Source organism: Hemitrygon akajei, chromosome 11 (assembly GCF_048418815.1).
Source record: "Hemitrygon akajei chromosome 11, sHemAka1.3, whole genome shotgun sequence".
NCBI lineage: Eukaryota > Metazoa > Chordata > Chondrichthyes > Myliobatiformes > Dasyatidae > Hemitrygon > Hemitrygon akajei.
In genome coordinates, this window is record NC_133134.1 from 36,836,569 (window position 1) to 36,848,413 (window position 11,845).

An 11,845-nucleotide genomic window follows, 5' to 3' on the forward strand; every position below is an offset into this window, starting at 1 on the left:
TGAATCATTAAGGTGTTCACAGGAAGGCAGCAGCTTTTGTGGTCCTTTTCTAGCCCTTCTATTTTACTGGATGATGAGATTTGAATGGCTGGCATCTGCAGCATGAAGATACAGTTCTGTGTAGAATCCTGGTTGCCATTTGTCATTCCTCTAACCTTCTTTGTGGACATTAATAGTATTCAGGTTGCTGAAGTGAGAGATCAGTAAACACAGAAACACTGTCCTATCAGACTCACAACCATTCCACCATTCTTCAAGGGCATAAGAGAGAACGAAGACAGCATGTTATTTGTCAGATTCCACTGACTTGTTTAACATCGACATTTTCACCTCTACTCATAGACGTCTAATATTATTGCTCAAAAGAAATAGAAAAGATAAAGAATTTGAGAGTTTAAGGCAAATTATAAAACTGCCATTCACACTTCAAAGAGAAGAATTTCCAGCAAGGAACAGGCCACTGGGTTCTTTCAGAATTTATAGTCCACACAAATCTTCCATCACATTCTTAATCAATTTCGATCAGCTAACTTTTATATTTTTATTTATTTTACCCTTGATGTATTTATAAAATTTGGTTCAACAGTTCATCATAGCAAGTCTGGCATTCCAACAACCATGTGGATAACAGAGACTCATGAAAGAGACTATAAGGAATTCAGAACACCATATGCCTTCAGTTCTGCATAATAAAATTGTCTAATAACTAGGTAGATATTTCTACAAGCAGAAATATTTTCTTAGTTATCAAACAATTACATTATCCATTAGGCCACAATTCAGTCTTTTTATCGATATTTCCAAGATGGCGGCACCACTCCGGAGCTGATTATCTGTTATTTGTCAAGTGGGGTGCCGTGCGCAATCATAATCGATTGAAAACGGACGTGGGAGCACAGAGAAAAATCAGGAAATCTCCAGGAAGACCTTCTTCGTTGCTGCTGCTGCTGAGAGGTCCGAGACTCCGCTGGGAAGAACAGGCCCCTAGTCCTCGGGGTCGCGTTGCCAATGGCCATTGGCGGGGCCGTCTTAATACGCTCGGCAGAGGATGGTGCTCGGAGAAGCTGTGCCAGAGGGGATGGTCGTCGGCTCGGAGGTTCAACGGACTCAGAGTCCGCTGCAGTCAGGTCGCTTTCAGTGTGTGCTGCATCTGCGAGGCTGGATTCGACGGAGCTTTCATTGTGTGCTGCATCTGCGAGGCTGAGTCAGGCGGCGCCGTGGAAGTCCATAGCGGGGGTATTCCCTTCTGCCGCCGGCGTGGGATGGCGAGTCTGTCGGGACTCTGGGGACTTGTGGAAACTGTGTGGTGATTTCCTTTGAACTTATAGTCCTTTAATATCTTTGGACTATTTTTACTGTGCCAATGGTCTGTTTTTTATCAATTATGCTATTGTTTGCACTGTTGTAACTATATGTTGTAACTATGTGGTTTTGTGCAGGTCTTGTAGCTTTAGTTTTTGGTCTTGTTTGTCTGGTGGATTTGGAGCTCCTTTCCGGGGAATGCGCTAAGACGGTTGCGCGATATTAATACGCAGCAGCCTCTCCGGACTCTGGATTGGGGATTGCCAAACGTTATGTGGATTTTCTGGTGTAGTCTGTTTTGTCATATGCTTTTGTGATATCATTCTGGAGGAACGTTGTCTCATTTTTTAACTGCATTGCATTTGTGGTTTCTAAATGACAATAAACTGAATCTGAATCTGAATTTTTGTTACTAGACCAAGGAAAAAAAGCTTCAGTCTTTCCTTTTGATTGTTCTCAGTTCTGGTATCATTGATGTAAAAGTTCTGCACCTTCTACAGCACCTCTGGACACTCTTAATAAAATAAAGAACAGACTCTTCACTTACTCTGAAGTGAATAAGTAACATATAACTCCTGACTAAAATGGCATTCGAAAATTTCATTTACATTTCCACAACCGCATGATAAAAAAAATTAACAGCCAATGAAGTACTTTTCTACTGCAATCAGAGACAACATCTCTGGACACCGCAAGGCCTCATAGCCTTTCAAGTAAACACTGCACTATTTTCTTTGTATTTTGGTTATTGGAGAATATTGAGGAATCTAGAAAGTTTTGTATTCATATATTATCCAAAAGATGTCAACAGTGCACTGTTCACATAGTTCTCCACTGAAATGTCAGCTGGATTATATGTTCAAATGGTGCAATCAACTCAGATCCATAAACTACTGATTCACTAAGGTGGGAATGCTGCCAGACCCACACTGTACTTAGATACTTAAAAATGGATGTAGCCTTTTGAGACATTTTCCAATGCTGAAAATCTGTATTAAAAATAGAAAATGCTGGAAACAACTAGCAGATCTGGCAACACGACGAGAAAGAAAAAGTTTTTACCAAAGGTTTTAACTCTTTCCACATATGCTGCCTAATCACCTGTGTGTTTCCAGCAGTTTTTGTTCTTACTCTTCTCACCTAATCAAAGCTTCATTCTTACTTCACACATCAAATTCAAGTATACATCTACCATTAGTCAAAGCATAAGAGATTCTCTTGGTGACTATTCACCAATACTTTAACAAAAATCTCATCTCCCTCACAGAAATGTGCTCAAGAACAAGCAATCACCTGCTGCTATAATGGATGCACTAAAATTTATTTGCAATTAAGATGCCATAGATTTAAAACTAGAGTCACCCATACTATCAAAACATTGCAAGTCCCTTGCTTACTCATGGCATTACTCCAGCAGGCTTTCTTAATTACATTTGCAAAGTTAATTGAAATTGAAACAAAATGCCAGGGGGCAGAAGTGAGTGTAACTGCAATTACTGAGGAGAAGGTATTCATTGCCATAGACGGCTGTGGAGGCCAAATCATTGGGTATATTTAAAGCAGAGGTTGATAGGTTCTTGATTAGTCAAGGCATCAGAGGTTATAGAGAGGTGGGAGAATGGGGTTGAGAGCAAAAATAAATCAGCCATGTTTAAATGGTGGAGCAGACTTTCTGAGCCAAATGGCCTAGTTCTGCTGCTCTGATTTATTTTACGGTCTAAATGCAAACAGAGAGTAAATAGCCATTATGTCCTGAACATGAAAATGTAGTAAGTACAATACTCACTTATTAATTCAGCTTATACCAGTACTTAAACATAAGTGGTCTGTAGTTTTTGCCCATTTCGTGTCTACCTTATCATGCATTATACTAAAATGCTGTTACAGCTTTGATTCTAATGCCAAATTTCTTCCCTGCTGCTCTGAAAGAAAATAACTAGACAGCCTCCCCTATGAGCAATGCAAACTTGGTCCATGAAGAAACTGACTGAAAATATTAGTGGCATAAAAAAAGCGTCCTGATGAAGGGCTTCGGTCCTTCCTTCAACAGTCAAATTTATACCCCTAGTCAATAATAAAAAGAGAATATATTAACTGCATCTCTTGCCACAGATGCCACCTGCCATGCTAAGCATTTCCAGCATTCGTTTCTATATCAGATATCCAGCACCAGCAAGCTTTTGGTTGATATCCATATTCCTAATCAGGAGCCAGCCACCATCTCTACCAGGCTAATCTACACCAACACTTTGCTCGGACAATCAAATACAACTGGCAATTATCTTTATTTATAATCTCATTGCATTGCATACCACCACCTCCAGAATCAATCAATTCTTCCTGTCTAATTTAACTCCCCCAGCTCCAGAAATCTCAAAATTCTACACTACAACTTTTCTATTTCTGGTCTAGTGCATATCGTTAACTTTAACCACTGCTACAAGGCTAGAATTCCCTTCCCAAAATTCATTACCCAATTTTCCTCTCCCAAGATACTCCCAAGAAACTCAAACTAAGTTTTTGATCATTTTTTTCCAGAATATTTCCTTCATGACTCTGTTAAAATTCATTTAATAAAATGCTTGTAAATGCCTAGAATGTTTTATTAGAGCAAAGATGTTAAATTTCCAGTAGGATCAAACCCCGTCTCAACCCCAATCATGATGCAGAATAGCCCCCCTTCTCCAAAGAAGAATTGTGCCTGAATTCCCAGACATAGTTCACTCTGAGACCTACAACCAAACACCAATTATTCTAAGGGGTTTCTTTTTAAAACATAACCTTCTAAAATGTGATAACATTACCAATACAATTTATGAACTTTCACTACAATGCCACCAATTATTTGGGATACATATCTTTCATTTGCATATTTCTCACAGTAACAAACAGCATGCAGCTCGTAATGCATTTCTTCCAGCTTATTTAACTCCTGAAACTTCACTGAAAACATTTTTCCCCAAGAAAATTACTTTTATAAATCAAGGAATGTCCATCGCAAAAACTGCTGGAGGAACTCAACAGGTCAGGCAGCATCTGTGGAGGCAAAATGATAATTGATGTTTCCAGCGGAAGATCTGCATTAGGACCAACTATCCATCACCTTCAGAATAGTCTTCTCAAGGAGAGTGTGCAAGAAATCTGAAGACTGAACAAGCAGCCTTCCTCTACACCCCGGGGATCTCTGATGCACAGTACTGAACAGTATGGCAGCCATTTCATCTTCATTCCAGAGCTAATTCATTAAAAATCAGTCAATTTCCCTGCTCTAAATACATGTCTGATGTAGCACATTGATTGCCTCAATTGCTCCTATTTTCATACTCAGATTCTTAGTGGCCAGCTGCATAGCCAGCACACCACTATTAACAATGACTGGCTCCGTAACATCTGTTACTTATGCAAATTTGCTCACAAAGTTATTACAAATTGGAGGTATATTTTTTTAAATCAATTGGATTTAATGCCAGTTTATTAATGAGTACTTAGTTCCCTTGAATGGAAACCCTGGAGGAAAATGGAGATTACTATTGGCAAGGAGGAGTAAGAACATGAAAAGCCATTCTGATAATAGAACTATTATCAATGCACACAAAATGCTGGAGGAACTCAGCAGGCCAGGCAGCATCTATGGAAAAGAGAAAACAGTCAATGTTTGGGGCCGAGACCCTTCATCAGGACGACTGTTTACTGTTTTCCATAGCTACTGCCTGGTCTGCTGACTTCCTCCAGCATTTTGTATGTATTGCTAGTATTTCATTATCTGTGGTTCTGTATCAGAATGGCTTTTCATGTTCTTATTCCTCTCTCACTGCTCCCCCTCTGTGATCTCTGCTGCCCTCAGCCTTTTCGACCATGTGCTCACTCAAGCTTGCTACCAGAGCCACGTAGCCTTCCAGGAACCGTCTCTTCACCGCCACATTGTGCCACAGTCCTGATGAAGTCTCAGCCCTAAACGCCGATTGTTTACTCTTTTCCATATATGCTACCTGGCCTGCTGAATTCCTCCAGCACCTTGTGCGTGTTGCTTCGATTTCCAGCATCTGCAGATTTTCCACTGTTTGTAATGAAATACCAACTCGGTTTCTCGCCACGATGATGCTATTATGTTCATTACTGGTTTATGAGCAACAGTAATATACTTTGAATCAAAAAGTAGATACTATTACAAAGCTTATTCATTCAGGAATGCTATCTAAATTAGAGATCTATGTTCTAAGATTTGCGGCTGCATGGCGTTCAAGACAGACAAAATTGCGGAAAGGTAATATTTGTTAATGGTGGTTGTACACCTGCTGCACGTAAGTAGGTCAGGCTACAGATGGGCAGAGTGCGTGTGGTCTTTCGAAAGGTGAATTAAGCATAAGGAACATGTGGCCCACAGCGGAATCCCGCAATAACCGAGTTTAAGGGGGAAGGGATGGGAACGATTTAATTCTCCCGGTTGCTTTTGGGGTGGGGGGCACAGCCTCCTGTCCAGTGATGGTGTGAACATCATCCTCCAGGCAGGAGTCACCAACCATGGACAATAAGCTCCTATGATACTCACTCGTCCGCCAGTCTGACAGCCACAAACAGGTTCACTCACCGACTCCACTTGCGCAGCGTCAGTCCTGCCTACTGTCATAACTGACAGCACATTCAGCCAATCGGTAATCAGCTAGACGGACTCATCTACGCCCTCTGGCCAATCAGATAGTCGAAGATTCTATCGGGGACCTGAATCATTGTCGGACCAGGGAAAATTCGTATTCCGGAGGAGTCCTATAAGATTTTATAGTTAGTTCCGGATTCTTTGTGTGTTGTTTGTGATTTTTTAAAATCTTGACGCTTTAATATTACCGAAGTGAAATAGACTTCAGTCTTTGTAAATTGGCTAGAACAGCAAAAGGTAAACAATTGCATTATGTATTTTTCAAATGTGCCCTAACGTATTAATTTATGATGTTTTGTGATTGCAGCCTTGCCCCTTTGTGCATTTCCAGTCCAGATATTTACCTGAAAAAGATATTAATTACACTGTAGAATGCCAAGTACCAATAGAATCAGAGCTAATCCCAATCTCAAATCATTCAAAGGCCCCCACCCTTAAGACATTCAAATATTTAATCTACAGCAATTAAACTGGATATTTTATGCACAGCACAACGCATTCTCATAAACAGTAATATAATAATCATACCTTTGCACCCCACTTGAAATATAATTAGTAGAAATAAAGGTTTTGCATTTTTATTGCACCTGGCAATGGTCTGAGGATATCCTGAAGTTCTACACTGTTTAATGAGGAATTTCAATGCGCAGTTACTACTGGTAAATTTAGGTACAATTATGTAAATTGCTCAAGGAGGAACTTCGGGAATTTAAGAATGCAGGTGACAGAAGAGTGGTATCGAGATTAGAAGAAAGAAATAGAATGGAAGATTTCAAAGCAATGCATTGTCAATTGTACATGCTGTAGAGATGCATCATGATCTACTGGTAATAGAACAATTATGAGTAACAAGCATTTTCAGTCAGATATAACCAGGCTGGAGACTGACTATAGCACAGGTTTGTGAGTAACTCAGAAACAATCTATAATATGGTTTACCAATAACACAGAGAATGTGGCAAGACAAATTTATTGAAAAAAGAACATCCACCACAGACAGTATAACAATGGTGTCATGCCAAGCTAATTAAATTGCAATTCAAAGAGTGGGTTTGAGAAAATAATGTAAAAATACATTTCGTACAGCTGGCAAAGGCAATATTGGTTGGTTTTGGAAAGGTAAAAAGTTGTATATAATAATAGAAAAAGAGAAAATGTTGAGGCAAAGCCTTATTGATGATTAAGATTTTGGAAGTTATGGGCAAATTTAAATGGGAACAGTGGAATTGGGGTGGAAAGTTTGAGATGAAGGGCACAAGAGTTATGCTGATTAGAGTAAATGGGACAAGGGGAATTGAATTGTTGAAAAGGGGAAAAAAAGTAAGTTAGAAAGATTAGAGAGCAGAGAATTGATTCCAACAGAGCTGTTGTAATGAAATTGGTGGGAGTAAACATGATTTTACATGAAAAGAGAGGAGAGAAGGAATGAGTGTTGTCTTGCAGTGGTAATCAGTAAAAGAAACTTATTGCTCAAAAACCATTGCCTAGAATTTATGGAAAGGGAATTTATTAATGTGCTACCTATGGCAAGGAAAACTCAAACTTCTGGCAGATTTTTGCTGTTAGTCCTTTAAAAACAGCATTGGCATGAAATTGCTGGGTTGTTTTGCAAATTCATTTTCCACTAAAGCTACCACAGAAACTAAAGTCTAGGAGGAAGTCATTTATTTGTAATTTATAATAATTTATGTATCTTCACTTTAAAAGAGCAAATTTCGCATCATGAAACAGTAGTGATAAACGGGATTTCGATGATAGTGCACATTCTTATTTAATGGCATGAAATGGCTTTACAGTCACCAAAATTAACCATTTCAATCTCTGCCCGTGTTAGCAGATTTCACATTCTCACTGCTCTCTAGCTTCTTGGAAATTATCAACAATTTCTGGGAAACTCGCTAATATTGTTGTATTCTAAATTCTTTGTCACTACACGTGGAAATGTTCTCTTAGATTGATATAAATACCACAGAGTCATTAGCCTGCAGCAAGAAGAAAAAACCACCTGCACTTGCTGCTGGTAACTGAAGGTATTAATGGTCTACCAGACTGGATAGGGCTGTCAAACCCTCTTTCATCCTTCTTACAACCTATGAGGAAGCCATTCAGCTTAGCAAGTCTATGATAGCCATTAGAACATTCCCATCTTGTGGACAATTCCTTTCTGCACCCAGATCCTGCTTGATTTGCTGAGCTCCTCCAGGACGTTGTTTGCAGCTCCATAGTCCGGCATCTCTTATGTCCCCATGTTATTCATATTTCCCTGTAGCCGATTCTCCCTCACATGCCCACAAACTCCACCCTCATTCTCTTGTTACTCACCTACACTAGGAGTGATTTACACAAAATGAGACACTTCATCTAGCAGACACTGTGAACAGATTTACTTAATTTATCATTGTGGGCTTTGAATAGATAATGTGCAGGTTTCTAGACACAAACTCCCCTTGAAGCAATTGTACGTGTTGCTGTTTCTGCCTGCCACGTGAAGTGCCAGTGTTGTGTTTCCGTAAATCAGGCTCTCAAGATATTGAATTCTGCCATCATCAAACAAGAAACAACCCACACCAAAGCACTTCAATCAGGTTTGTTTGGAGAAACCTCTGCCCAATTATCTTTAGCATATAACTTGCAGCACCGGGGGTCGCAACACACCTGACCATCGCTATATTACGATTAGGAATGCCTACCATTCCAGGAAATCTGATCACTTGGCTGTCCATCTCCTACTTGCATACAGGCAGATGCTAAAGAGCAAGGCTCCAGAGGTAAGGACATTGAAGAGGTGGTTGCAGGAGGCAGAGGAGCTACAATGGGATTGCTTTGACTCAGTGGACTGGGCTGCACTCAAGGACTCATCAGAGGATGGTCAAGCACTTTATAAAGACAGTCATAAACAAGTGTGTCCCCACAAATATATTCAGCGTTCCCCAACCAGAAGCCCTGGATGAACCATGGGATCCACAATCTGCTGAGGGTCAGATCAGAGGCTTTCAGGCCTGGCGACCGAGTAACATACAAGAGGTCCAGGTATGATCCCCAGAAAGCCACCTCGCATGTGATATGGCAATCCCGGATCAAACCTGAATCACTGAAGGATGTTTAACAGCTGTGGCAGGGGTTGAATGCTGTCTCCTCTTAAAAAGTGAAACCAAGTGATGTATGTGATAACAGGGCTTTGCACCCAGATGAGCTCATTGCCTTCTGTGCTCACTTTGACCGTCAATACAAGGAGGAACTTCCATAAGTTCCCACAACACCGATGAATCTGTGATCTCAGTTCTTGAGGCTCACATGAGAGCATCCTTCGGGAGGGTAACCCAGGGAAAGCGTCTGGCCCACATGGGGTACTTAGCAGAGTACTAAAGACCTGTGCTGATCAACCTCTTGCTTTGGCAGTCTGAGGTACCTACCACTTTCAAGCACACTTCAATTATGCCCAAGAAGAACTTGCCTCAATATCATCCAGTATCACTTACATCCACTGTAATGATGTTGGTGATGAAAACATATCAACTCATGATTGAGAAGCAACTTGGACCTGCTCCAATTTGCCTACCATCACAACAGGTCCACAGCAGATGCCACTCGTCGACTCTTCACTCAATCCTGGAGCATCTGTACAGCAAAGATGTAGATATGAGGATGCTGTTTACTGACTACTGCTTGGCATTCAATACTATCAACCCCTCAAAACTAAACAATAAGCTTCAAGACCTTGGCCTCAAAACTCCTTGTGCAATTGAATCCTCAATTTCCTCACTTGCAGATCCCAGTCAGTTCAGATTGGCAACAACATCTCCTCCATCACCATCAGTGCAGGTGCCCCACAAGGCTATGTGCTTCATCCCTTGCTCTACTCACTTCACTCTCATGCCTGTGCGGCTGAGCACAGCTCCAACATCATATTTAAGTTTACTGATAACACTGTCACTGGATGAATCAAAGGAGGGGACAGATCAACATATAGGAGGGACATTGAAAGTCTGGCTGAGTGGTATCACAACAAACCTCCCACTCGATGTCAGCAAGACCAAGGAGCTGATTATTGACTTCAGGAGGAGGAAACTGGAAGTCCATGAGCCAGTTCTCATCAGAGGACCTGAAGTGGAGATGGTCAGCAACTTTAAATTTCTCCGTGGTATAATTTCAGAGGATTAACCTGGGCCTAGCATGTCAGAACCATTGTGAAGAAAGCATGGCAGTGCCTCTAGTTCCCTAGTTCACAAAGATTCGGCATGACATCTAAAATGTTGACAAATATCTATTGATGTGTGGTGGAGAGCATATTGACCGGTTGCATTTGGCCTGGTATAGAAACATTAATGCCTTTGAATGGAAAACAAAAAGGAGCAGATATGGCCCAGGTGAAGCCCTCCCAGTACTGAGCACATCTACATGGAGAGTTGTTTCAGGAAGGCGGCATACATCATCAAGGACCCTCATCATCCAGGCTCTGTCCTCTTCTCACGGCTGCCATTAGAAGTCTCAAGACCCACACTACCAGATTCAGCAACAGTTACTTCTCCTCAAAAATCAGGCTCTTGAACCAGAGGGGATAACTTCACTCAACTTCACTTACTCCACCACTGAACTGTTTCTGCAACCTACTTTCAAGGACTGTTCATCTCACATCCCTGATATTTATTTAGTTATTATTATTTTTCTCTCTTTTGCACTTGCACAGTTTGTTGTCTTTTGTACGTTGACTGTTTGTCCATTCTGTAGGGTATGGTCTTTCGTTGATTCTCTTGTGTTTCTTGGATTTATTGTGTATGCCCACAAGAAAATGAATCTCAGCTTTGTACAATATATGGTGACGTATCTGTACATCGATAATAAATTTACTTTGAACTTTCTAACTGCACTAATTTATGTGAGGTCCCTTTGGGATCTATACACTCATCTTAATGCACTTTACGTGTGAAAACCTGTGTAACAGAATTTCAAGCCTTTCAGCTTAAAGGTAGTCAGTGCAGACTCAATAAGTAAAATATCTGTTTCTATGTTATTCCTCTCTATAACTCAATTTAAACATAACCAAAGCTTCCAGTTAGTTTAATATGGATTCTTGATTGAACCATGACTACTCTGTGATTTGTTCCAAATTTTTGTCTTATTAAGTTTCAGGATGTTGGTGCAACTTTTGTTCGGTCCCCTTTGTGCTAAACATTGCTGTTGGGCCTTATTCTTGAACTCCTGCCATTTGTGGGGCAACTGCTTGATAACCTTTGTCATAGTTTACTTAATGGGTCACTTCCGAGGGAAGTTACAGATCGACAGCAGTTGTGTAAGAGTGGATTCATGTGCGTGCCAGACTGGTTGAAAGCAGCAGCTTTCATCCCTTAAGGATATGGGGAAGCCAGTCACATATTAACAATAATATCTCTAAAACTGCTTTCAAACTGACACAGCGGGATTTGAATTCACATTCCCTAGACTGATAAATGAATAAAATAGTGTTTCAACAGATTAACTGCCAGCAAATTAACTAAATGACCCATCAGCAAAACTGATTTGCCTTTAAAATTAATAGGCAGCATTGTATCTATATTTAAAACATCACAATTTTTTTGGTTGAATCAGACCTGCCATGCAATACAGGCTCTGATTTGTTGGAGATCTGTCTTTACCTTCCAAGCAGCTTTGAGAAGATGCTTATTTCCAGAGCAATTAAATCAGGCAGGGTTAGAACAGGGGACATTTATTTAACATGGTGAAAGAAAGCCAAACACTCCTCCTCTGGGGAGCTTGAATGGCGAGCAATCAGCCAATGAATTAAGAGAGATTTATTTTTGGTCTTATATAAGAGCTGATACAAAGCAGAAACAGACATGTCAGTCATTAGGGAGTATTGTGCCATTTACTTTGTTTCTGTGAGAGTCTGTG

The 11,845-nt window shown here is 40.5% G+C and overlaps 1 protein-coding gene across 2 annotated transcripts in view; it reads right to left on the minus strand.

Annotated features, from left to right (window-relative positions):
- dhrs7b (dehydrogenase/reductase (SDR family) member 7B) overlaps positions 1-5,938 on the minus strand; it is a 37,015-nt gene extending 31,077 nt beyond the window's left edge. Inside the window, exon 1 of one of the 2 annotated variants that reach the window (XM_073060642.1) lies at positions 5,891-5,938. The gene's annotated coding sequence lies outside the window, so the exon portion shown is untranslated. Of the gene's footprint in view, positions 1-5,851 lie in introns of both variants that reach the window. The other variant, XM_073060641.1, reaches the window with a different exon arrangement.
- Between the last annotated feature and the right edge of the window lie 5,907 nt (positions 5,939-11,845).